Source organism: Lactuca virosa, chromosome 4, assembly GCF_052849685.1.
Source record: "Lactuca virosa cultivar CGN04683 chromosome 4, Lactuca_virosa_CGN04683_v6, whole genome shotgun sequence".
Classification (NCBI taxonomy): Eukaryota; Viridiplantae; Streptophyta; class Magnoliopsida; order Asterales; family Asteraceae; genus Lactuca; species Lactuca virosa.
Genome location: NC_136429.1, coordinates 79,781,174 through 79,808,220, shown reverse-complemented (window position 1 = coordinate 79,808,220; position 27,047 = coordinate 79,781,174). Strand labels below are relative to the sequence as shown.

The following is a 27,047-nucleotide window of genomic DNA, read 5'->3' as shown; positions in this document are numbered from 1 at the left end:
ACTGGATGTTATAAAATGTAGTTCCATGTATAGTATGATGAGTAAAGTTTATAATTATGTAATCAAAGTTTATTCGTTTCTTTTGCCTTTAAAAGGAAAATCTATATCCTTGGTCTCCTCGGTGATTTGATGTTGACATTTTAGTGATGGGCCTAACCTGGACTAAATTGGTCTGTTCAATTTGTAGTCTAATAAGGTCATCATAAATTAGAAATCTGGAAACAAAATCTTGGACTATGAGATTGATTTGTATACATGTCTCGTGTTCATACGATATCTTTTAGAGCGAATGAATAGTTAATCACTTATCTTAGGGCCAACGTCTGATTTAATTCAGAGTTAGGTAGTGGCTTTGGAAAGCACACTTTGGTGGTTATTCAAAGTCTATATTTGTAATTGTAGTTGATGACTTATCCAAGTGGGTGACTGTTGGATTAGGTGTCTAAGGTTATAACTAAATTGGTATAACTTTATGGAATAAAAGCAAAGTCCTTTTTGGGTTGCCCTCAATAACTAGAAATAGCTAGGAACGACTTTTTGAGAGTTAAGAAGTGATTTGTTTATTTATTATATGATTAATAAATTAGTTAGAAATAGTTTAGAATTAATTTAGAATTAATCATAGTTAATTGGAAATTAATTAAAATTAATTAAAGGTACAAGAGTTGAATTGCAATTGTTTAATTGTTGAGCAATAGAGGCAATTCTAGAACCTCCCTATAGTGGACGGTTTTAAGGAGTTCCGAAAGGGTTCTAGAAGCCTCCATATAGTTGATAAGGATAACTACTTTTAAATAGGTTAAATCTTATTATTTAATGACAAAATTGCAAAAATGGTCACTGTGGTATGCATTTTTTGGGGTTTTGGTCCAAACCCTGACTTTTTTGGATTTGTAGTCCTTTTGGCCATGTTTGTACGTAGATTTGGTCCCTCGTAAAATTGAAATGACTAAACTGCCCTTATTAGATTTATTTTCCATTTTCTTTTTTTATAAGTATTTTTATATATTAAATAAAGATTCTCTCTCTCTCTCTCTCTCTCTCTCTCTCTCTCTCTCTCTCTCTCTCTCTCTCTCTCTCTCTCTCTCTCTCTCTCTCTCTCTCTCTCTCTCTCTCATCAGGTTTTAATACCCAGAACTCAAAATCGACCACAATCCTCTTCTTCAATCATAGACCTCAATCTATCTTCTCTTCCACCTCATTATTCCGCCACCACCTCGTTCATGATTATCTCTCATAAAACCCACCAGCCTGCATTCCTGAATCATCCCTCAGCTCCATAAAGAAGGTCGATTGCCTATATAAAGTATGTACAAAGAAGTCGGATCTCTGTATGTTATTCCAAAATCAAAAGTGAAACAAATAGGTTGTGTTTCTTAGAATTGGGTTTTATCACACAGGTTTCAGTAAGGCTTTCATCTCGTCATCAATTGCAAGCATCAAATTCTCCTTTTTACTTGCCTTTTCGAAGCTTATTAGGTCATAATCAGAGAAAAGAGCAAAATCTGCACATTCATCAAAATTAATCGGTTGTTAAAAAGATTTTCTATGCTCTACTGGTTGTTCGATTTGATTCCGGTATTATGCAAGATTCAAACAGAAGATATCTCTCAGGTGTCCTTCGTAGAAATCAGGTTTGACTTGTGCTAACTATTCGTATCTTTTCCCTGCTTTTTCGTATTCTTTTTGGGAGAATTCGAATCCGATTTGCACTTGTTCTGATACTGATTATTTGCTAGTGTTATCATCTTCTATAATGACAGTCGATTTTCTTGCTTTGTTCATGTGGACGTTACCTAGGTTGAACAAAGCTAAAGCGAATATTTCTTGAAATTTTGATCCAGCTATGTCGAAAAGGTTCTGGGAGCTTTCTGTTGTGACTGTATCTTCCATTGCTTCTGAGTAAATCTCCATTCCGAGTTCATGAAGATCTAAATATGGATCTGTATCGAATCCCACATGGCTCTTGAAGAGTCTTGAGAACTAGACAATCCATTCCTCTTTGGAATTCGTGATTCCTTCTGATTTTCCCTCGGAAACAATGGGAAGTTGTTCGTTTTGGAAGAGCTCGTATGTTAGTTCTTTATCTGGAGTAACTTCCACTAGGTAGAGTTTGAACGTACCTTGAGGATCACTTGAAGTTTCTGCAGATCTCAGCTCAGGCGTTGATGGTGATTAGATCTCCTTCTCAATCTTTGTACTGAGAGAGAGAGAGGTGGGCCCTAAATTAGGTAATTATTTTATTTTTCATTTAAATTAAATAGAAAAAGCATAAAAAATATATCAGAAGGGCATAATAGTCTTTTAAGTTTACCGAGGGACCAAAAACGCAAAGAAACTAGCTTAAAAGGACCACCAATCCAAAAAAGTCGTGGTTTGGACTAAAACCCCACAAATTTGCATACCACAAGGACGATTTTTGCAGTTTTGTCTTATTTAATTAGTCAAATTAGGGTTTATCTTAGAGACCCATCAGTTATAAATAGGGACCATAACCCTATCAAAAATCGACCCCTAAGCATACACAAGCAAAAAACGAATTCCATCTCTCCGTCCTCTCTCCTATTTTATTCCTAGGGTTTCTAGGGTATTGGGTGTGAGCTATTATATGTATCCATACTATTGATGCTTGCTTTCCAAAGGAAGATTTGAAGATTCAAGGTTCTTATATTTGATTATAGCTTAAGGTATATGTTTCTAGTCTAGTTGAATTACAAAATTAGTAGATTAGTGTGACAACTGGAAAATTTCAGATCAAACAGGGTCCAAATTGTAACCATGTACTAGTGGATTCACAACGTAACTTTGTTGCAATAAAATTTTGAAGACCAAGAGGGCATGGTTTGGATAAGTATACATATAGGAATGTGTATACTTTAGGGATCATATTCGTAACACACCTTTAAAAATCCATAAGTGATAGCATAGCAAGACAAGGAAAATGGTGGGAACATAATTCATGAATTAAGTCCTCGCTTTATAGTCTTAGGCCTAGGGCCCCACCAACCTAGTAATTTCAATTTATCAAGACCGAAATCACCCCTTAGTGGGTGATTCAAAACCGAAATCACCATGAGAGAAGGAGGTAGGACCGAAATCACAAGCTAGGAATGTCACTAGGGCTGAAAACGCATGCCAAAGGTCCACCTAGGCCGAAATCTCCAAGATCAACACTTCTAAGACCGAAATCCCAAGCTAGGAAGAGTCCAAGACCGAAATCATATGGACCTTGGTGTTATACAAGGTGATTTCGGTCATGCTTGGCCGAAATTACCAATTTAATTTCACTCCCAAAGTGATTTCGGCAGGAGAGGGTAGAAAAGGATAGTTGACTTGGTGATTTGAAGCTTCCATCTTTTCCCATGTGAACTAATATCCACCATGTATCCATGTTTTTTCCCAACAAATATCCAAGTAAACACCTGTAACGCATGGTTCCTGGTATGCATTTAACTTATTAAATTATTCATTTTTATAGAGCTACTCGACGAGTTTGGAGCCCCAGACTCGTTGAGTAGAAGTGTGTCTTGGACATGGGGTTTAAGCTATCTACTCGACGAGTCGGGAGCCCCCGACTCGACGAGTAGATCGGCCAGAATGAAACCCTAATTTCGAGGTTTTGCACTTTATTTAAGCTCTTTAACCCCCACCCCTTGGCCTCATTTCCAGCCTCCATGTCCCAAACCCTAATCCACGAAACCCTAGAGCTTTATTTGAGAGTTAGAGCTATTTGGAGTGATTTTGTGCACTTTTGAAGCTTGTAGAAGAGGAAGAAGATCAAGATCTCAAGAAGGAAAGAGTAGATCCAGAAACTACTCACCATTTGCCACATTCTCTGGTAATCAAGCTTCTATCTTGACTCTTAGTTCTTTAGATCTCACTATTACCCTTTTTATGTGGTTTTTGGTCCAAAAATGGTAGCCTGTAGGGAATGATTGACTTAGGTGGATGTTCTTTCAGATCTAGGGCTTTGAAGGGTTGTTAGGACATAAAGGTGCAAACTTTATGCCCTTAGAGCCCCCATGCAAGCCATAGAGTGTCTTAATGGCCTTTTTAGCCCCAAAAGGCCATGCATGTGGGGAAAGGTGGAGACTTACGTATCCAAATAGTTTTAGGGGTTAGATCTGAGGATTGTAAGTGCTATTTTAGTGCATGGATGGCTTGAGGACCATGTTCTAGGTCCTAAGAAATTAGGGTTTGAGCTAAACCATGTAAGATGAGGTATTAACGGGTAAAGTTGGAAACTTTACCCTTAAAAAGGCATTTCCAAGGTTTAGGGAAAGTATGAAGCTTGGATTTGAAATATAAGGGCTTAATCCATTAAGATAACCCAAACAGACAGGGGAATTGGCGAGTCCTGAAGGGGGACTAGATGAGTCGAGTCGTTTTGTCCCGATTCTGTATCTGGTAGAACTCGACGAGTTTGTGAAGGGACTCGACGAGTTGACTCGGTTTATCATGAGTCTGAGTAGTATAGGGACTCGTCGATTTGGGAGGTAACTCGATGAGTCGAGTCGACTTGGAGTTGACCTTGACTTTGAATTTGACCAGAATGTTGACTTTGACCTGGGGTAAAATGGTCATTTTACCCTAAGAAGGATTATAAGATTTTGACTAAGTGATATTGTGAAATTAATAGCCGGGGAGTCGTTGGAGGAGCCGTCAGAGATTCCTCACATGAGATTTCACAGCTAGCATTCGAGGTGAGTTTTCTCCAGTAGGAACGGGTCTACGGCCACAATGCCGACCCGTTTAGATGTTAGTAGTTCCGCATTACGATCTGATGTCGGGGCGGTCCCGAGGAACGTTTATGTATGCTTGATGTCTTTGTGATTCTTGCATGTTATGTGTTATGTGTTCTGGGCTTCGGGCTTTGGTCTGATGTCGGGGCAAGCCTGATGTATGTTAGCCTATATGTTTTGTGTTCCGGGCTTCAGTCCGATGTCGGGGCAAGCCCGATGTATGTTAGATTATATGTTATGTGTTATATGTTCCGGACTCCGTTCTGATGTCGGGGCAAGCCCGAGTAATGATTATTTGCTTATGTTATATGCTTATGTTATGAGCTTATGTTATATGCTTGTTGATATGTTGTATGTATGCCGGATTTCGGTCCGATGTCGGGGCCAGCCCAATGTCGGGCGAGGCCCGATACCAGACGCGGTCTGATGCCAGGGGGCTCGATGTCGGGTAAGCCGATGTCGGGTTCGTCCAGATGTAGCTGGGCGGAGTCCTAAAGTTATGTTATATGTTATGTGTATGGTATGTGGTAGTTTGGGGAGCTCACTAAGCTTCATGCTTAAGGTTTTCAGTTTTTGTTTCAGGTAATTCCACTAGCAAAGGGAAGGGCTCGGGATGATCGCATGGCACACACCTCAGCTTTTAGCCTGGTATTTCCACTCTGATATTTTTTTATGTGATTTTAGATACATTGATGCTAGTTTTGATATGATGTTTTGAGATTATCACGACTTATGATTTTATTCATCAAAGAGTATTTATGGTTTAAAACGAAATTTTTGGACTGTATTTTTGGGATTTTTCAAGTTGGTATCAGAGCCCTGGTTTGAGGGATTCGGGCACACTTTCGGGCGTGTCTGAACTCAAACTAAGGACTTGGTATGAAGTTTTCAAAAGAAAATCATTCTTATAAAAAGAATTTTTAAAAGAAATTCGAAAAGAGAAAAGAGTTTTGAAAAGAGAAAAAAGGTGTGGTGCCTGCAATCAGCCGAACTCAAGTATGTCTCCCAAACTATCCATACAAGTTGTTTTGATATGATATGATTATGTGATCAGCATGCTAGATTAGGGCTAATGATCTAGGAAGGATGCCTTGTACGCCTGCTTTATGTGTATGAGTATTGCATGCTAGATTAGGGCTAAGGATCTAAGAAGGATGCCTTGTATGTCAGTTGAATATGTTTGCTGAGTTGTATGCTAGTACTGATTAGTCAGTAATATGATAGCCTGATAGAGTAATGTTTAGTTATGGTTACTCAATGCTCGAATGTGGCTTGCTTTGTGCTTATGGGAGTCCTAGTTATATTTAATTAACTACTAAACGAATACGTTAAGTTACATAATTTAAGGACTAAATAATTTGAGAAGGCTAGGTTTTAATGCTATTGCGCAGCTCTTGTTTGAGTCCTAACCGTTGTAGTGTGAGACCTCTCATTCAAAAAATTATCTAGTCTGAGTAACAGGGTCTTCTTATGCAGCTAATGGCGGAGAGTAGGTCAGAGTTACCCTAGGGCAAGCCTAGGAAGAGATTAGCGCGTGAAGCGGTAGTAGTAGAAGGGACTTGGTGGAGTCAAGGAAATTCTTGAGGAAAGTACGGATAGATGTGGAAGGTAGTATGGGCCCATACTACTGAAAGCAGAGGATCCGTACTCAAATCAAGGAGGGCTGAGATGAATCCAGGGAACTTGTAGTATGTTAGATCCCACAAGTATGATGAGTTTCTGATGATTTTTATGGTGTATTTTCAGAATGGTGGTACTACGCACTAGACCAGTTGGCGGATCAGGCGCCGGTGAGGGATCAGGCTCAGGCTCTGGAGCCGGGCAGCTAGATGACCATACGAGGGAGTTCATCTCCTCTGAGATCACGTGCAACATTCTTGAGCAGACTCCTATGATCTTCGGTACGATCAAGGAGGGCATTCTGGAGCTTATGGATAAGAGACTGAGTGCTTTCCGCACTGAGGTGGCGGCCATGATGGGGTCGCGCACACTCACTTTCAGGGAGTTCAGGGCATGTCGAGCTCCCGACTATCATGGGGCTCGGGACCCCATTGCGAGTACTAGATGGTTGGATGATGTCACCAACACATTCCGCACCAGCAGATGTCCCGAGGGGGACAAGGTCCGACTTGCGTCCTGTCTTCTGAAGGACAAGGCACGTGATTGGTGGGAGGAGGTCGGGAGAGCCATTGGTGATGACGCAGTGATTGATGCGATGACCTGGAGTGACTTTACATACAGGTTCAAGCCGAGTTTGCACCTATGATTAAGGTGCAGCAGCTTGCTAGGGAGTTTCAGGATCTCCGGCAGACGACTGAGATCACCGCTATGTTCATGGAGAGGGCCCTTCTCGTTCCGCAGTACGTGGCGGACGAGGAGATGAAAAAGGCCCGATATCATGAGATATTGCGGAGTGATATCTGCCAGTTTGTGAGTCGATCCAGCTGCAAGACGCTGGAGGACATGATTGTCAGGCTCGAGAGAGGGAGATGGAAAAGAAGAGGAAGCCAGAGGGGGATCAGTCATGGACTGCGGGCAAGAAGCCCAAAGTGTCAGATCAGAGACCTAAGAGCCAGTAGGGCCACAACCGTTGTGGAAAATGCGGCAAGATGCACGAGGGAGCGTGCAAGGCGGGGAGTTCGGGCTGCTATAAGTGCGGCCAAACTGGTCATTTGAGCAGGGATTGCCCAGCTACCAGCACCACCACCACGAAAACATCAGATCTGATTTTCTTCCAGTGCAATCAGAGGGGATACAAGCGATCCCAGTGCCCGAGTTTAGCAGCGGCAAGAAAGGTGGCACGCCTTCTCCTGCTACATTGAGGATTGCAGATTGTCGATAGGGTCGGGCTGAGGCGCCCACGGCGCGGAGCAGGGTTTTTCAGCTTGCTACAGAGGAGGCACGAGCAACTCCTGACGTGGTGACGGGTATGTATCTTCTCCTTATCTCTTTATGTTTATTGGTTATTGCTTACTTTTATGTGTTTCATTATAGGATCGTTCCTTGTGAACGGTATCTCTGCTCTCGTATTGTTTGATTCGGGGGCTACTCGATCGTTTGTGTCGCTCGCACTTAGCAAGCGATTTAGTAGAGCTCCAGGGAAGTTGGATTGTCCACTGGATGTTGAGATAGCGGATGACAGGACCGTCAGGGTTGCGAGGGTCCATCGGGGTTGTACACTGCAGTTGTTCGATGAGCAGTTTTCAGTAGACTTGGTTCCGATTCCCCTGCGAGGGAATAAGGTTATCGTGGGCATGGACCGGTTGAGTCCAAATGGAGCAGTGATAGACTGCGAGCAAGAGCTAGTGAGGGTTCAGACTCCTAGTGGAGGAGGGTTAGTGATTCAGGGCGAGAGGCCGCACAGTGGACCGACTCTTTGTTCGGCAGCGAGAGCGAGGTGCTATCTTCAGCAGGGTTACGCAGACTATGTCGCCTAGGTCATGGATACCCGAGATAAGGGTAAGACGACAGTGCATGATGTGCTTGTTGTGCGAGAGTACCCGGATGTATTCCCAAAGGATCTGCCTGGGATACCTCCGGAGAGAAAGGTTGAGTTCATGATTGACCTAGTCCCTGGTGCGGCTCCGATAGCCAAGGCACCGTATCGGTTGGCTCCTCACGAGATGCAGGAGTTGTCTACGCAGCTGCAAGAGCTGCTAGACAAGGGATTTATCAGGCCTAGTAGTTCGCCATGGGGAGCCCCGATCCTGTTTGTGAAGAAGAAGGACGGGTCGCATAGGATGTGCATAGATTACCGGGAGCTGAACAAGGTAACGGTGAAGAACCGTTACCCACTCCCGAAGATTGATGATTTGTTTGACCAACTTCAGGGAGCATCTTGGTTCTCCAAGATTGATCTACGATCAGGGTATCACCAGATGCGAGTCAGGGATGACGATGTGCAGAAGACAGCCTTTAGGACCCGCTATGGTCATTATGAGTATGTGGTGATGCCATTTGGGCTCACCAATGCTCCAACCCCGTTCATGGATCTCATGAACCACGTGTGCAGACCGGTGCAGGACTGGTTTGTGATAGTCTTTATAGATGAGATCTTGGTTTATTCCAAGACTGAGGAGCAGCACGAGGAGCACCTGAGGGAGGTGCTGGAGACACTGAGGAGGGAGAGACTTTTCACAAAGTTCTCCAAGTGCGAGTTCTGGGGAACCTTGTCAACCAGAAGGGTATTTTGGTTGATCCGACCAAGATAGAGGCTGTGATGCAGTAGGAGGTTCCGAGGTCTCCAACTGAGATTCGGATTTTTTTTGGTTTAGAGGGTTACTACCAGAGATTCATTCAGGATTTCTCCAAGATCGTTGTCCCACTTACCCGACTGACCAAGAAGTCGGTGACATTCTGCTAGGGGCCTGACCAACAGGCAACCTTCGAGACACTTAGACAGAGATTGTGCAAGGCACCGATTCTCACCCTGCCAGAGGGTGTAGATGATTTTGTGGTTTACTGTGACGCTTCGATCACGGGCATGGGTGCGGTTTTGATGCAGCGGGGTCACGTGATAGCTTACGCCTCGAGGCAGCTGAAGCCTCATGAGGCGAACTATCCGACGCATAATTTAGAGCTGGGGGCTGTGGTTTTCGCCCTCAAGATTTGGCGGCATTACCTCTATGGGGTTCGTTGTACCATTTACACGGACCACAAGAGTTTGAGGTACCTCATGGATCAGCCGAATCCGAACATGATGCAGCGTCAATGGTTAGATGTGGTGAAGGATTATGATTGTGAGATCCTTTACCACCCAGAGCCGCAAGGCGGTGGCGGCTCCGATACGAGATATATGTATAAGGATGACAATGATCACTCCACTGCTAGAGTAGATCCGAGAGGCGCAGGTTGAGGGTATGAAGGAAGAGCGTCGGAAGTGTGAGCGGATCATAGGCCAGGTGGCCTCATTTGATTATGATAGCCTTGGGTTGTTGACCCTGCATGGGAGGGCATGGGTTCCCTACTAGGGAGGAGTATGTCAGGTACTGATGGAGGAGGCCCATAAGTCTAGGTTCTCCATCCATCCCGGGAAGACAAAGATGTATCGAGATCTTCGCCCTGATTACAGGTGGCCCTACATGAAGCAGGATATAGCTTGGTATGTAGAGCGGTGCTTGACCTGCAGGAGGGTCAAGGCCGAGCACCAGAGGCCCCATGGCAAGATGCAGCCGTTGGACATTTCCGTGTGGAAATGGGAAAATATCACTATGGATTTCATCACAAAGCTTCCCAGGACCGCACGTGGAGTAGATTCGATTTGGGTCATAGTGGATCGGTTGACCAAGGGTGCTCATTTTATCCCGATCCAGGAGAGCATATCGGCTGAGAAGCTAGCCGATATCTACGTTCGAGAGGTAGTGGCGCGTCATGAGGTGTGCCGGTCTCGGTTGTGTCGGACCGAGACGTTCGTTTTACTTCCAGGTTTTGGAAGCAGTTTCATGACGAGATGGGTACTCGTCTCCATTTCAGCACCGCTTTCCACCCTCAGACGGACGGACAGAGCGAGAGGATGATACAGACTCTCGAGGACATGCTACGCACATGTGTTTTGGATTTCGGTGGAAGTTGGGATACGTATCTTCCGTTAGCGGAATTTTCGTATAACAACAACTACCACGCTAGCATAGACTGGCCTCCCTTTGAGATGCTCTACTGGAGGAAATGTAGGAACCCAATCTGTTGGGGCGAGCTCGGTCAGAGGGTCATGGGGAGTACGGAGGTGGTGCTCAAGACCACCGAGATGATCCAGCAGGTCCAGAGCAGGCTCCAGACTGCTCAGAGTCGGCAGAAGAGCTACGCTGACAAGCGTCGTTCAGATCTGGAGTTCCAGGTGGGGGATATGGTTCTCCTGAAGGTGTCACCTCGGCAAGGTGTCATGCGGTTCCGGAAGCGGGGCAAGCTAGGCCCCAGGTACGTTGGTCCTTTCAGGGTTATAGCCGGGTGGGCAAGGTGGCATATCGATTGGATCTTCCAGCAGAGCTCAGTCAGATCCACAACACTTTCCATGTTTCCCAGTTGTGGAAGTTCTTAGTGGGTGATTCAGCGATTGTGCCCTTAGAGGATATTCAGGTTGACGACAGACTGAACTATATCGAGAGACCCATTGCTATTTTAGACCAGAAGGCGAATACCTTGAGGAACTAGGTGGTACAGTTAGTAAAGGTGTAGTGGCAACACCGTAAGGGTTCAGAGTGGACGTGGGAGCCCGAGGAGGAGATGAGGGAGCATTACCCAGAGTTGTTTTCAGATGCAGCAGACTTCGAGGACGAAGTCTAAGACAAGTGGCGTAGAATTGTAACGCTTGTTTCCTAGTATGCATTTAACTTATTAAATTATTCATTTTTGTAGAGCTACTCGACGAGTTGGGAGCCCCAGACTCGTCGAGTAGAAAAGTGTCTTGGACACGAGGTTTAAGCTATCTACTCGACGAGTCGGGAGCCCCCGACTCGGCGAGTAGATCGGCCAGAATGAAACCCTAATTTCGGGGTTTTGCACCCTATTTAAGCTCTTTAACCCCCACCCATTGGCCTCATTTCCAGCCTCCTTGCCCCAAACCCTAATCCACGAAACCCTAGAGCTTTATTTGAGAGTTTGAGCTATTTGGGGGTGATTTTGTGCATTTTTGAAGCTTGTAGAAGAAGAAGAAGATCAAGAGCTCAAGAAGGAAAGAGTAGATCCAGAAACTACTCACCATTTGCCACATTTTATGGTAATCAAGCTTCTATCTTGACTCTTAGTTCTTTAGATCGCATTATGCCCCTTTTTATGTGGTTTTTGGTCCAAAAATGGTAGCCTTTGGGGAATGATCGACTTAGGTGGATGTTCTTTCAAATCTAGGGCTTTGAAGGGTTGTTAGGACATAAAGGTGCAAACTTTATCCCATTAGAGCCCCCATGCAATCCATAGAGTGTCCTAATGGCCTTTTTAGCCCCAAAAGGCCATGCATGTGGGGAAAGGTGGAGACTTTACTGATGGGTTTTGAGCATTCTAACACTTCCTAAGTGTACATGCAACCCTAATAACCTTGAATCTATGTTTTCTCTATATACATGCAAATTACTTTTTCAAGGTTATTTCCTAACTAGCATGGCATGGGGATTACATAAAACATAAAACTAGTAGAAACACATACCTTGTTGTTGCTTGGATTCCTTCAAGACTTTGTGAGCCTAGCACCCCAAATGTTGTGCCTCAAATGCTTCACACAACACCACAAGACTTGGAATAACTTGAGAGAATACTTCTAGCACTCAAAATTGGTTATGCCCTCTCTAGTAACACTATGTCCACTAGCTCCACTTTTTGCTAGCTATAGGGTTCCTTTTATAGTGTTGTCACAATTAGGGTTTACACATGAATGCCCTTAATTGTCATGACTCTTGATTTCCCATGACCCATGGATTTGTAACTCCCATGGACCATCCATGGAGCTCCATTTGGTTACATCCATAACCCATAAACTATGGATCATTAATCCACCATAAAAGAATTGATGATTGTCATAATCAACCCTATATATTTAATTAGTCTCACTTTGATCACCAAATTAATCCTAGATTAATACTTGATCAATACTAATTAAATAATACTATTATTAATATATTAGAACTTATAATATATTAATAATCATAAGTGCCTTATTCTCTCATTTAGTCTATCCAAGTATTGCAATGCCATGCAACCCAAATGGACCATGCCGGGTCGGGTCAAGTACATACCAAATAAAGTTATGGACTTAGACACTATATCCAACAGTCTCCCACTTGGATAAGTCTAATAACTATATTTGCGAATATGACTTCAAAATCCGACTAGCAATCGTAGCTCTTTCAAAGTCTCTCGGAACTGAGATGATGATGATACGCCATTTAAGATAAGTGATCATATAATCCTCTGTTCTCATGATATCAGCCGGACAAACACATGGAACATGGTCTTACTTATTGTCCATCATTTGTTTCTCGATCTCTGATTTGTTTCGACATAGAACTAAATTGAACACATCAATTAGGTTCTGACCGGGCCCGGTACATAGGTCAAAACCAAATCATCGAGGGGCCCAGATATCGCTTCTATTTCTAGAAGGAACAGATAAACTTCGACTGATATGCTTGTACTAACTACTTGTTGAATTACTCACAAAGGCACGTTTTATGACATCGAGTTACCAATGCGTTTTCGTGCAATCAATGAATAACCAACTCATAGTCAACAACTCATATCTCTAGGTTTGAAGATTTATATGATATTACCGTCTCACGATCACTCGAGATAAATTCCATGAAGTGATGTAAGTGAGCGTGGGTTGGATCCAATACTCAGCCCTTATGAGTACTCATGAATGTTGTAGCAACCATTGCATTGTCCAAAGCACTTTTAGACAAATCATACAAGCCAAATTCATGACAGTCTTAAATCAATACTTACTTCCAAAGTTTGACTGACTGTGGATGGTTTGAATAATAACATAATTATTCTGGAAGTAAAAACATGCAAAATTGAAACATAGTAAACAATCAACATAAGATAGTAACACCTTACTCATAAATAAATAACAACTTTTATTTATCATCAAATGTCAATTACATTTTACAAGTTTCAGGAATCTAATTATTGAAACTAATATCATCCTTCAGCCCAATGCGCCTCGCATGCTGTAAATGCTTAACCCTGCTCAGTCCCTTCGTGAGGGGATCTGCCGGGTTCTCATCTGATGATACCCTCTTAGCCACGAGGAGTCCTTCTTCTATTCGATGTCTTATGAAATGGTATTTTCTGTCAATGTGCCTAGATCTCCCGTGATCTCTTGGTTCCTTAGCCAAAGCAACCGCACTTTCGCTGTCACAGAAAATTTCCATTGGCTCTTTTATAGCTGGTACAACTCCAAGGTCTCCGATGAAGTTCTTTAGCCATATCGCCTCCTTAGCTGCTTCACTTGCTGCTATGTACTCTGATTCACAAGTAGAATCAGCTACTGTCTCCTGCTTGGAACTTTTCCAAGTAATTGCCCCTCCATTTAGGATAAAGACCCAGCCTGACTGAGAGCGGAAATTATCCCTATCAGTCTGAAAGCTAGCATCGCTATATCCTTCCACTCTCAAGTCATCACTGCCCCCGAGGGTAAGGACCCAATCCTTAGTCCTCCGCAGATACTTGAGAATGTTCTTTACCGCTGTCCAGTGTGCCTTGCCAGGGTTCCCTTGATATCTACTGACCATGCTCAAAGCAAAGGCCACATCAGGGCGAGTACAAGTCATAGCATACATGATCGAGCCCACAGCGGAAGCATATGGTATATGACTCATTTCAGCTATCTCAGCCTCTGTACTCGGACTCTGAGTCTTACTCAGCTTGGCATTACTCTGGATTGGTAATTCTCCTTTCTTGGAATCTTGCATACTGAACCTCTTCAGTACCTTATCCACATAAGTACTTTGACTAAGTCCAATTAGTCTCTTACTCCTATCTCTCAATATCCTTATCCCTAGGATATAGGCAGCTTCCCCAAGGTCCTTCATAGCGAAACACTTCCCAAGCCAGGACTTAACCTCCTGCAAGGTTGGGACGTCGTTTCCTATGAGAAGTATGTCATCCACATACAACACCAAGAAGCTAACTATGCTCCCACTAGCCCTGACATACACACAAGACTCATCCTCACTCTTAGAAAAGCCAAACTCTTTGACTTTCTCATCAAAGCAAAGATTCCATCTGCGAGATGCTTGTTTCAATCCATAAATGGATTTATCAAGCTTACACACTCTATTAGGGTATCTTGTATCGACAAAACCCTCTGGTTGAGCCATGTAAACATCCTCAGCCAACTTTCCATTAAGGAAAGCGGTTTTGACATCCATTTGCCATATTTCATAATCATGAAATGCAGCTATGGCTAACAATACTCTAATAGACTTAATTTTAGCTACTGGTGAGAAGGTCTCATCATAGTCAACTCCCGGAGTTTGAGTAAAGCCCTTCGCAACCAGTCGCGCTTTATAAGTGTGTACCTTCCCATCCATGTCGGTCTTCTTCTTGAAGATCCATTTGCACCCAACTGTCTTACGACCTGGTACATTGTTAACCAAGTTCCAAACTTGATTGTCATACATGGACTGAATCTCGCTGTCCATAGCCTCCTTCCATTTAGCAGACTCAGGGCCTGCCATGGCTTCCCTGTAATTATTAGGTTCATCCAAATCTATTAGTGTACTATCACTAATAAATGTATCACCTTTAGTGGTGATGTGATAACCATAATAAAAATCAGGTGTGTTCCTCACCCTAGTGGAACGTCTTGGAGGTACAGACTCATCTATCGGATCAACAGGAGTTTCTTCCTCAGGTTGGTCGATAGCATTAGAGGTTCCTTCACCACTTGACTCTTGAAGCTCTTCAAGGTCAATTTGCCTCCCACTGTCCCCTTGGCTTATGAATTCTCTCTCACGAAAGACTCCTCTTCTTGCTACAAAAACCACATTATCACTAGGTCTGTAGAAGAGGTAACCAAAGGATCTCTGTGGGTAGCCGATGAAAAAACACCTCTCACTTCGAGGTTCAAGCTTATCATGAGTCTCACGCCTCACGAAAGCTTCACAACCCCAAATCTTGATGTGGTCCAAATTGGGAACTTTCCCAGTCCACATCTCGTGAGGTGTTTTGGCAACCTTTTTAGTAGGGACTAGATTAAGGATATGGGCGGCAGTCTCTAAGGCATACCCCCAGAAAGAGATTGGTAATGAAGCTCGACTCATCATGGAACGAACCATATCCAACAAGGTTCGATTGCGCCTCTCAGCTACACCATTCAACTGTGGTGTTCTGGGAGGTGTCAATTGTGAGACAATCCCACATTCCTTAAGATAGTCAAGGAACTCAATGCTAAGATACTCTCCTCCTCGATCGGATCGGAGCATCTTGATGTTCCTGCCCAATTGATTCTCAACTTCCTGCTTAAACTCTTTGAACTTTTCAAAGGTTTCTGACTTATGCTTGATTAAGTAAATATATCCATATCTACTGTAATCATCAGTAAAAGTCACATAATAGCGATTAGCATCCCTTGTAGAAACTCTGAAGGGCCCACACACATCCGTGTGTACAAGGTCCAACAAACCTTCACCCCTATCACAAGTACCTGTGAAGGGTGACTTTGTCATTTTTCCAAGTAAACAAGACTCGCAACTATCATCTGACTTGAGGTCAAATGATTCCAAGACTCCAACCTTTTGGAGTTGGCCTATGCGCTTCTTGTTAACATGTCCAAGACGACAATGCCACAAGGATGCTTTATCCAAGCTATCTGAAGAATCAATATACAACACATTATTTCCTAGATTGTCTACAACATTCACGGCTTCATATACACCATCACAAGGTAATGCTTTAAAGTAAAATACATCATTGTAATAAACATTAATAGCACCATTTTTATTATCAAATGAAAATGTAAAACCTTTTTTGTACAAGCCATGAAAGGAAATAATATTTCTCGCCATTTCGGGCGAGTAACAACACTTATTCAAATCTAACATTAACCCATTATTAAGCAATAAAGAATAAACTCCTATCTTGGTAACAGGTGATGCTTTCCTGTTGCCCATGACTAAGTTTATCTTCCTGTGCTCCACTTGCTCACTTCTTCTTAGTGCCTGCAAATCAGTACAAATGTGAATACCACACCCTGTATCAAGCACCCAAGAATTAGCATTAGATGAGTTGTTAGACAATATTGTGTAAATACCTGCATGGGTGGGTTTAACCTTCCCATCCTTTAGATCTTGCAGATATTTGGGGCAGCTTCGCTTGAAGTGTCCCTTATCCTGGCAATAGAAGCATTGTGCTTCCTTTGGGTTTGAAGAAGGAGTAATGGGACCTTTCTTTGTCCCACTTGAAGAGGAACCATCAAGAGTCTTACCCTTGGTACCCTTCGAAGGGTTTTTCCTTTTCTTACCCTTTCCCTGCCCAATAGCCAGAACAGGGGCTGTTGAAGGAGTAGAAGTAGCAACCGCTTTACCCTTAAGGCCATTTTCAGCTGTCCTTAAGAGTCCTTGAAGTTTGCTAAGTGTGACTTCCTCCTTGTTTATATGATAAGTCATACGAAACTGATCATAACTTGGAGGTAAGGAATGGAGAATGATGTCAATCGCCATTTCCTCAGGAAAGTCAACATTTAGCTTCAGCAACCGGTCAACGAACCTTTGCATCTTCTGCAAGTGACCGGTGATGGGTTCACCATCCTTCATCCTTGCGGTTATCATGGAGGAGATGATTTCATACCTCTCCTGACGCGCGCTCTGATGGTACCTTTCCATCAGATCCAGGTGCATCTCATAGGGGTAGAAATCTTCATAGGATTTTTGAAGTTCAGGAGTCATGGTGGCCATCATGATGCATGCTACTTTAGTAGCATCCTTTTCATGTGCAACAAACTCCGCAAACTCTTCAGGAGTAGCAGTGGCTTCATTCACAACCTTAAGCTCCCTATCGAGGACATATTCTTTGTCCTCGTAGCGGGTAATCATTCTGATGTTTCTGATCCACTCATTGAAATTGGATCCATCAAAGATGACCTTACCACACAAGTTCATAAGGGAAAAGGAGCCTGTTGGGTTTGAGCCAGAAGCATTGTTGGAAGACATCTGAAAGGAAAGAAAGACAAGTTTCATTAGATTAGGAATCCTTAATAATTCACCCAAATGAAATATTAAGGCTAGGATCCAACAAACTATTTATAGTTGGAAGAGGGATGCCGTAATCCATACTATAAAATATTTGAAGGTAGGTAAATGACGATTTACCAATTTCCACCATAAGAACGAAATATTTTATTATTAGGTTTTATTGGTTTTGAAACTCCTAGATCTTTTGAGATACATTGAACTTTTCAATGGCATGTTTGAATCTCGATTGTGCCCTCTCAAGTTTGTGACTGGGATGCCGAGGATCACAAACAAGGTGTGAATAACCATACAAACTGACTTGGTACCCTCAACAATATTACCTAATCGATGTGCCGGTTAACCACACACGCTCCACCGATCTATAATAAAGTCAAGTTACCCTTTACCACTCTTACTAGTCCATGTTAGTGTGCCGGTTAACCACACACGCTCCACTAACGACTTGGTAAGGTACAAAGTGTAATTTTATGGGCTAGCACCAATTTCACATTTTCCTAAAGTAACTAAGATTGGGAATTTATAATGTATAGTTACTTTATAATTCATTATACTTTTAACAAGTATTTAAAGTCGTATCCTACCCGTTCGGCTAACGACCCTCCACCGATCAAGGAAGCGGTGGGTGAGAGTGGACACCCATTAAGTCACCATTTTATAGGCAACAACCTTATACCCCCCTTATAGACCGGCTTCGTGAATGAGGCCTACTAACGGTAAGAATGACATATTCTTATACATATCTATATAATAAAATTATAATAATAGTATAAGTGTTGATTTTTAAACCTTTTTAAAAATCTAAGGTTTAATTTGGAATTAAAGTATTAAAGTATAAGACTTTTCAAATTCCAAAACTTGAGGGCAAGATTTGAAACTATTCCAAGTCTCTTCAATTTGTAACTTATGAGTTTTAATGGTTCATAAAAATGAAGACTCTTCATTTTATGAAACCTCTTTAGTTCTTTAATCATAATTAAAAGAAGTGACTTTTGGTTATCCATAACTTGAGGACAAGTTATGGACACCATCATAGCCATTAAGATCATGAATTAAACACACATGGTGGTTACACATAATTCCTATGATCTTCTAAAAACTCATAAGAACACAAATTCATATTAAGCAATTTCAAGAAATCATATAACTATATACAATACTTGAAAATTGATAAAAGCCATGTAAAATGGGTTAACATAATCATTATCATTTTGAAAAACAGATTTTACAAGTCCAAAACAGATTGGGATAATGATCTTAATCCATTTCCAGCAACAAAACTCGAAAAAACTGCCCAGCACGCTCCTACTCGCCGAGTGCATTATTCTACTCGCCGAGTAGGATGAATTTGTTCATGGACTTGGCGAGTCCTCCCCATGGACTCGGCGAGTCTAGTCGTCAGAATGCAGAATTTTCGATTTTTAAGCAGTTTTGCATCAAGTATACAGAAAACAGTCCTAGGCTCTGATACCACTGATGGGTTTTGAGCATTCTAACACTTCCTAAGTGTACATGCAACCCTAATAACCTTGAATCTATGTTTTCTCTATATACATGCAAATTACTTTTTCAAGGTTATTTCCTAACTAGCATGGCATGGGGATTACATAAAACATAAAACTAGTAGAAACACATACCTTGTTGTTGCTTGGATTCCTTCAAGACTTTGTGAGCCTAGCACCCCAAATGTTGTGCCTCAAATGCTTCACACAACACCACAAGACTTGGAATAACTTGAGAGAATACTTCTAGCACTCAAAATTGGTTATGCCCTCTCTAGTAACACTATGTCCACTAGCTCCACTTTTTGCTAGCTATAGGGTTCCTTTTATAGTGTTGTCACAATTAGGGTTTACACATGAATGCCCTTAATTGTCATGACTCTTGATTTCCCATGACCCATGGATTTGTAACTCCCATGGACCATCCATGGAGCTCCATTTGGTTACATCCATAACCCATAAACTATGGATCATTAATCCACCATAAAAGAATTGATGATTGTCATAATCAACCCTATATATTTAATTAGTCTCACTTTGATCACCAAATTAATCCTAGATTAATACTTGATCAATACTAATTAAATAATACTATTATTAATATATTAGAACTTATAATATATTAATAATGATAAGTGCCTTATTCTCTCATTTAGTCTATCCAAGTATTGCAATGCCATGCAACCCAAATGGACCATGCCGGGTCGGGTCAAGTACATACCAAATAAAGTTATGGACTTAGACACTATATCCAACATTTACGTGTCCAAATAGTTTCAGGGGTTAGATCTGAGGATTGTAAGTGCTAGTTTAGTGCATGGATGGCTTGAGGACCAAGTTCTAGATCCCAAGGAATTAGGGTTTGAGTTAAACCCTTTAAGATGAGGTATTAACAGGTAAAGTTGGAAACTTGTCCCTTAAAAAGGCATTTCTAGGGTTTAAGGAAAGTATGAAGCTTGGATCTGAAGTATAAGGACTTAATCCATTAAGATAGCCCACACAGACAGGGGACTCGGCGAGTCCAGAATAGGGACTCGACGAGTTGACTCGATTTATCATTAGTCTGAGAAGTATAGGGACTCGTCGAGTTGGGAGGTAACTTGACGAGTCGAGTCGACTGGGAGTTGACCTTGACTTTGATTTTGACTAGAATGTTGACTTTGACCAAGGTTAAAATGGTCATTTTACCCTAAGAAGGATTATAAGATTTTGACTAAGTGATATTGTGAAATTAATAGCCGGGGAGTTGTTGGAGCAGCCGTCAAAGATTCCTCACACGAGATTTCACAGCTAGCATTTGAGGTGAGTTTTCTCCGGTAGGAACGAGTCTACGACTATAATGTCGGTCTGTTTAGATGTTAGTAGTTCCGGATTACGATCCGATGTCGGGGTGGTCCCGAGGAACATTTATGTATGCTTGATGTCTTTGTGATTCTTGCATGTTATGTGTTATGTGTTCCGGGCTTCGGTCCAATGTTGGGGCAAGTGTGACAACCCAAAAATTTCTGCCTTGTAAAGTCAATCCAAGTAATCAAAAGTCAGACATGTTTCTGTTACCTTTTAGCCTTGTCAAGGGTCATTTTAATGAGTTCTAAGCCTAGTACATTCAGGGATTGTGTCTACGGATGTGTTAACTTAAGTTCGTTGTGTTGCAATCGAGTCGGAAACTACATCACAAAGAGTTCACGGCCGCAAACTAGAGTTTACGTCCGTAAACTCCATGTTGTTCGTGAACCCCTTCCCTTAAGTATGAAGTTCCTTCATTTCTACATCATTTCTCACATCTTCAAGGCTGAAACTCGATTCTCTCTCAAGTATCATCAAGAACACTTCCATTTTCTTCAATATTGTAAGTGATTCTTCCATTTGTTTCTTGATATCATTCTTCATCTTATGAAACCCTATGATTTCATCCATGAATTCATCACTTTTGGTTTAGATCTTCAAATCTTCATCCTTGTCACCAAGAACACCAAGAACACCTACTTGTTCTTGGGCCGTGAACACCCTAAAGACCTCCAAAGTGTGAGTATCTCTTCTATCATCTAGTTATCTAGAAGAAACACTTGATTCCTAGCCATAAAACAAACAACTAGTACATAATCATCAAGAGTTTACGGCCGTAAACTCTTCCTATGGCCATAAACATCTCAAGTGTGGCCGTAAACTCCTTGTGATCAATCACATATGATTCTAACACTTCATTTCAAGTGTTTCCTAGTCCCTAAGGTTGTTTCCCTTCATGTTAGTTGTTTTAAACACTAATTATATACATATATGTATCAATATATGACAATTAGGACTCATTTGTGTCTCGGGACTTCATTCGTGGAACTTCTCATCCTTACTCGAATCTTCAATTGAATCACCCACATAAGGTGAGTTCATACCCCTATAATCTACTTTTAAATGATTTTAAATGCTTTTAAGGGGGGGGGGGGAATACAAGTATAACACAAGAATTGTTGTGTTATAAAATATAAATTGCTTATTATGTCTTTGTACCAATGAACTGTATTTAGAACACGAAACTTTTAATAGAACAATGATATAAGCTTATAAACTTTAATAAGCTTAACTTAAGGAACAAAAGGATCTTTTTATGAACTTATCTGTTAATGATAAAAAGGGTTTTCTACATTATTACTTGAAAGGTCGTTAATTTAACTTGTGAGACACGTCTTCTAGTACTCCTATAAGTACCAGCGAAAGTCTACCTTTACGACCAGAGTCTCCTGGAGGGAGAGCGTGAGTTTGTGTATAGATCTATACGGAATTGACAATCCCGCACCTCACTGTTAGCTACAGTCGGACCGGCAGGTCTGCGGGTGACAAATGTCATATTCTTTTCGACGTCTACCATACGTCGTGTTTATCCGGTCCAATTAGTATGGTCGTAAAACTCACAAATAGATAACAACGATATATTTAAGTAGTAATAAACTTTTCATGAACAAATCTCAAAGGACACTAGCTATGTGATTACCCAATGTATACTTTAGAGTTAGATAGAACTGAAGTCCGACAGACAGTGGAATGTGTGTTTTCCGCCTCATTTCCTGTTCCTTGTTTAGTTGTGGGCTTAGGGCAGATTCACCCATTCAACTGTCTATTCGATCTCGGTTATATGCAACTTGTATGTATTAGGTAATCATAGTAGGGTAGTATCGTCATATCAGGTATTCAGAACAACCAAGTCTTTATTCAGTTTAACATATCAACAAAACTATACATCATTGTAGTAAGTATAGGGAGTATACTTGTGCTTTTCAAACTTAGAACAACATGGACATCCAGTCGGTTTTTATAGAAAATATAGGATTTTCTATGGTAAACATCATTCTTTTTAAGGTAAACAGTTTTGATTGTACTTTCTGAAAATAATAGCGTTTTACCAAAAACAACGTTTCACAATTGAGTTAGTGAAACTAGAAACTTATTTATAAAAGGGGTTTAATACTTCTTATTAAATCAGCATAACTTAAAGGACCTTTAGTAGTTAATTCTATAATACCTTAGTTTATACATCAGGGTTATATATAATTAATATCCGACAGGCAATTAGATGTGTGTTTTCCGCCTCATTTCCTGTTCCTTGTTTGGTTGTGGACTTAGGGCAGATTCATACATTTAACTGTCCGTTCGATATTAGATTATATATAGCTAGTATAAACTAAGTGATTATAGAAGGAACTATTGTGGTTACTATTTTACTAAAGGAAATATATGATTTTCTTAAAGAATGTTTTTATCAAATATAAAGAACTATTACAGTTAACTCCGTAAGTACCAAATGAATACGCCATGGTCATATACAGTAAAGATCTAACAAGCAATGGGATGTGTGATTTCCGCCTCATTCCATGTTCCTTGTTTGGTTGTGGGCTTAGGGCAGATCCATACAATCGATTGTCTGTTTACTCTAAATTGTATATAACTTGTATCCATTTAGTACTCATAGAAGGAATTATAGAGTCATTTTTACTTTCATTCATCACACCAGAAAATATAGGATTTTCTGGAGGAACAGGCGAACTTTTCTAAAAAGAACTTACAGTTTACTTTTCTTTAAACTAATGCAAACTCTTGACACTAAAATACTTATGAACTCACCAGCTTAAATGTTGATCTACTCTTTCAAAATAACTTGTATTCTCGGGAAACTAGTAGACAGGTACGCGCACAGGGATTCAGAAGATGGAGCATAGTACCTTCATGTCTTGTTTTGTTATTTAATTTTGGAGTCAATATTTTGTGAATAACATACTTTGTAAACACTTTAATATAAATGCAATGGTTGTTTGTTACTTTGATTACTATGATGCATGTGTTGTGATACTAAACATGACGTCCTCCGCCCTTGAACATTTCCGCCGTTCCGATTTGGGGGTGAGACAGCAAGCCCGATGTATGTTAGCCTATATGTTTTGTGTTCCGGGCTTCGGTCTGATGTCGGGGCAAGCCCGATGTATGTTAGCTTATATGTTATGCGTTATATGTTCCGGACTCCGGTCCGATGCTGGGGCAAGCCCGAGTAATGATTATATGCTTATGTTATTTGCTTATGTTATGTGTTTATGCTATATGCTTGTTGATATGTTGTATGTATGTCGGATTTCGGTCCGATGTCAGGGCAAGCCCGATGCCGAGCGAGACCCGATGCCAGACACGGTCTGATGTCGGACGAGGCCCGATGCCGGTTAAGCCGATGTCGGGTTCGTCCCAATGTAGCTGGGCGGAGTCCCAAAGTTATGTTATATGTTATGTGTATGGTATGTGGTAGTTTGGGGAGCTCACTAAGCTTCGTGCTTACGGTTTTCAGTTTTGGTTTCAGGTACTTCCATGAGCAAAGGGAAGGGCTCGGGATGATCGCATGGCACACACCTCAGCTTTTAGCCTGGGATTTCCACTCTGATATTTTTTTTATGTGATTTTAGATACATTGATGTTGGTTTTGATATGATGTTTTGAGATGATCACAACTTATGATTTTATTCATCAAAGAATATTTGCGGTTTATTTAATGGTTTAAAACGAAATTTTTGGACTGTATTTTTGGGATGTTTCAACATCACCTCATATCCCCCTTTAAACACGGCAGGAAGCATCCACAAATCCCACCATTTTCCATTCTACTTTCCATTAACTTTCTTTTCTCTCAAGAGTCAAGACCAAACAATCATCCAAGTTTCAAAGCCCCAAGCAATTATCCTTAGATTTTTGGTAAGTATTCCTTCAAGTCTAGTGGATTTATACATTTTTATGTTAGTTTCATTAGATTTACACACATATTATTATGTGTTAAACCCTTAGGATAACAACAACTCCAAGAAGTTCATCAATTCCATCCAAGTGTTTAGGCTTGGAATCTTCTCAACATCTCCTCAAACAACCCACAAATTCACCCAAGGTGGGTTCATACCCCAATCTTTTCGAGATTTTTCATGTTTTAGGGGGGAGAATACAAGTCCAAATTTGGTTTATTACATAAATACTTGCATGTTCTTCTTTATGTTGAAGTATAAGCAATTGTTTATTCAAGATATGATTTTCACTAGTTTTATACAAATATTTGTGATATATTAGTTTTGATATACAAAAGAAAACTTATTAGGTGTTATAAAATCATAAGGAAAAGTATGATTGTAAAACTACAAGGTTTTGGAAACTTTTACTAAAAGATAGTCTTTCTAAACAAAAATGGTTACATCATAGTTATTTACTATTTTGGTGGGTTACAACCCGAAGATATCATGTTTTGATTACATATTTTGATACTAGACAAGATAACAACTTTATATTTATATAAAAGATTATATAAACAGTCTCAACAAACGAACAAGATAAACTATAATTGGTATAGTTTGGAAGTCACAAAACCATACGATCATTTCAGAAGGAACATATCATTATTCAAAGGTATAATTATTTTATTTTACAAGAAAAATGAGTCATAGTTCGCGTAAATCCTTTGATGCTCTTGTGAGACATTTTGCTTCACCGTACCTACCTAGTGTACACCTTAAGTCTTGTATTATAACCAGAGTCTCCTTGAGGGAGAGCGAGATTGTTGTGTATAGATCTATATGGGATTGACAACCCCGCACTTCAGTTGTTCACTACAGTTAGACCGGCAAGTCTAAGGTGACAAATGTATACCAGCTCCGACGCCTGAAGAACGTCGTACAGGCTACTCGGCGTATTAGTATGGTTATAATAACTCACATAGGGATTAACAAACCGTTTGGTTTACGGGGTAACTTACACTTCATCAGTTTCACAAAAAGATAAAAACTATATACTATTTTTCAGTACAGCATTACTTACATTTTTGTCTTGGAGTTTTAAGACTACAGATCACATTTAAGAAAATATTGGATTTTCTGGAAACATGCGTTATCATTTTACAAGGAAATACATACATTTTAGTCTTGGGTATAAGACTTACAACTTGTTTTTAAAGAAAATATCGGACTTTCTGGAAGTATACAAAGTCATTTTACACGAAACAGTTACAAATCCTTTTCATACATAAATGTTTATGAACTCACCAACTTAATTGTTGACACTTTTCAAAATCACTTGTATTCTCAGGAAATCAGTAAACAGGTATCCAAAACATTTTGAGGGTCGGCATCGCTGCATCATGTTTTCTACAATTCAGTTATTTGTACTTAACTTTTGAGCAAACACGGTTTGTAAACAATGTAAACTTGTAATCTCAATGTATGATGTTTGTGTTGCTATGTTTCATTTATATTCAATTGTTATGATATTGCACATGAAGTCACTCCATCCGCCCTCAGACGTTTCCGCCGTTCCGGTTTGGGGGTGTGACAATTAGATCTTTAGTTTCATAGTATGCTGCTATAATGAGAAAATGTCATAGATCTCTAGGTTGCATGTACCCAAAAATAATTTTATTTTGCTACGAAATTTTTTGTTTTGTAATCTAGAAAACCCATCAATAATAGCAACCACATCAAATTATTATTATTTTTATTTTTATTAATTGTATATCGGCCCTCATTATTTCTTTGTTATCTTTGTCGTTACTGCTCTATAATAAATTGTTGAATTAGGTACACAGAAACCGTTAGATAATAAATACTCATAATAAATAGTATCTCAAGTCAAACACCTTGTTTTTAAAAAGATAATAATATAATTAGACAAAATGATAATCCTAAAATATAAAATGCTAATCCACCTTGTTAACCATATCATTATGTTCATTGTTGGTGATTTTAATGTCATCGGGTCATTTTACGTTATTGAAATTTATACTAGTTTTAAAGGGAATCTGGCCTATAATATGATACAAGTCATGTGGTACTGTGTGTACACTTGTTCCGAACATGTCGAATGGTAGGGATCAGTGGGCAACATTCATTGCAAGCTTAGGGGACCCCATAACCTAAGTAGATCTTTGGACTATAAGTAGGGATGAGCGTGGTACATAACTGGTACTGACCCAATAATATCGAGTACCAAAATAGGTGAAAAAATGATACAAAGTACCAAACCAAATTAACTTTACAGGTAACAATACCGGGTATTGTACCGATTTTCGATATGTGCACCGGTGTCGATGGTACCAAATCCTAAATTGCTCAATTTCAAAGTACCGAGTACTCTCCCAGATCCTAAATTTCTCAATTTCAAAAGTTTGGTTACCTTTTGAACTTCTAAACGTCATATATGGGCATTTATTTAATTTTTGAACTCGTGAAGTTGGGGAACCTTATAAAAATATCAAAAGGTGGTGTTTGTGATTTTATTGTCACATGAACTCTTAATGTAAATGGAATTTATACTAATGTCAAATGAGATTATGATTTAATACTAGTTATTCAAGTACCGAAATGGACTAAAACTATAACCTAGTGCAAGCTAGGTAGTGCATAATGGACCCTTGTATAAGGTGAGTTTGATCCCAAACACGAAAAGTGACATAGGTTAAGAGGCATCACCTTGAAACCTAAAAAAAATTGTGAGCAGTTTTTCCAGAACGACAATTTTTTCAAGAAATTACTCCTTATCTGCCAAATCCGCTATGTTCATGACGTTCGTACACAACTCATTAATCAAAAAGTATCCATAAATAATTATACTTTACAGAT

General features: G+C 40.4%; 1 long non-coding RNA gene across 2 annotated transcripts; it reads left to right on the top strand.

Moving 5' to 3' along the window:
* Positions 1 to 1,162: 1,162 nt before the first annotated feature.
* LOC145105699 (uncharacterized) lies at positions 1,163 to 24,394 on the top strand. 2 transcript variants are annotated; one of them, XR_013707399.1, is made up of 5 exons: positions 1,163 to 1,634; positions 1,801 to 2,231; positions 5,325 to 5,390; positions 23,759 to 24,147; positions 24,238 to 24,394. It is a non-coding gene; the product is annotated as an uncharacterized LOC145105699 (long non-coding RNA). The 2 variants fall into 2 exon arrangements; XR_013707398.1 differs by lacking the exon at positions 1,801 to 2,231.
* Positions 24,395 to 27,047: the final 2,653 nt, after the last annotated feature.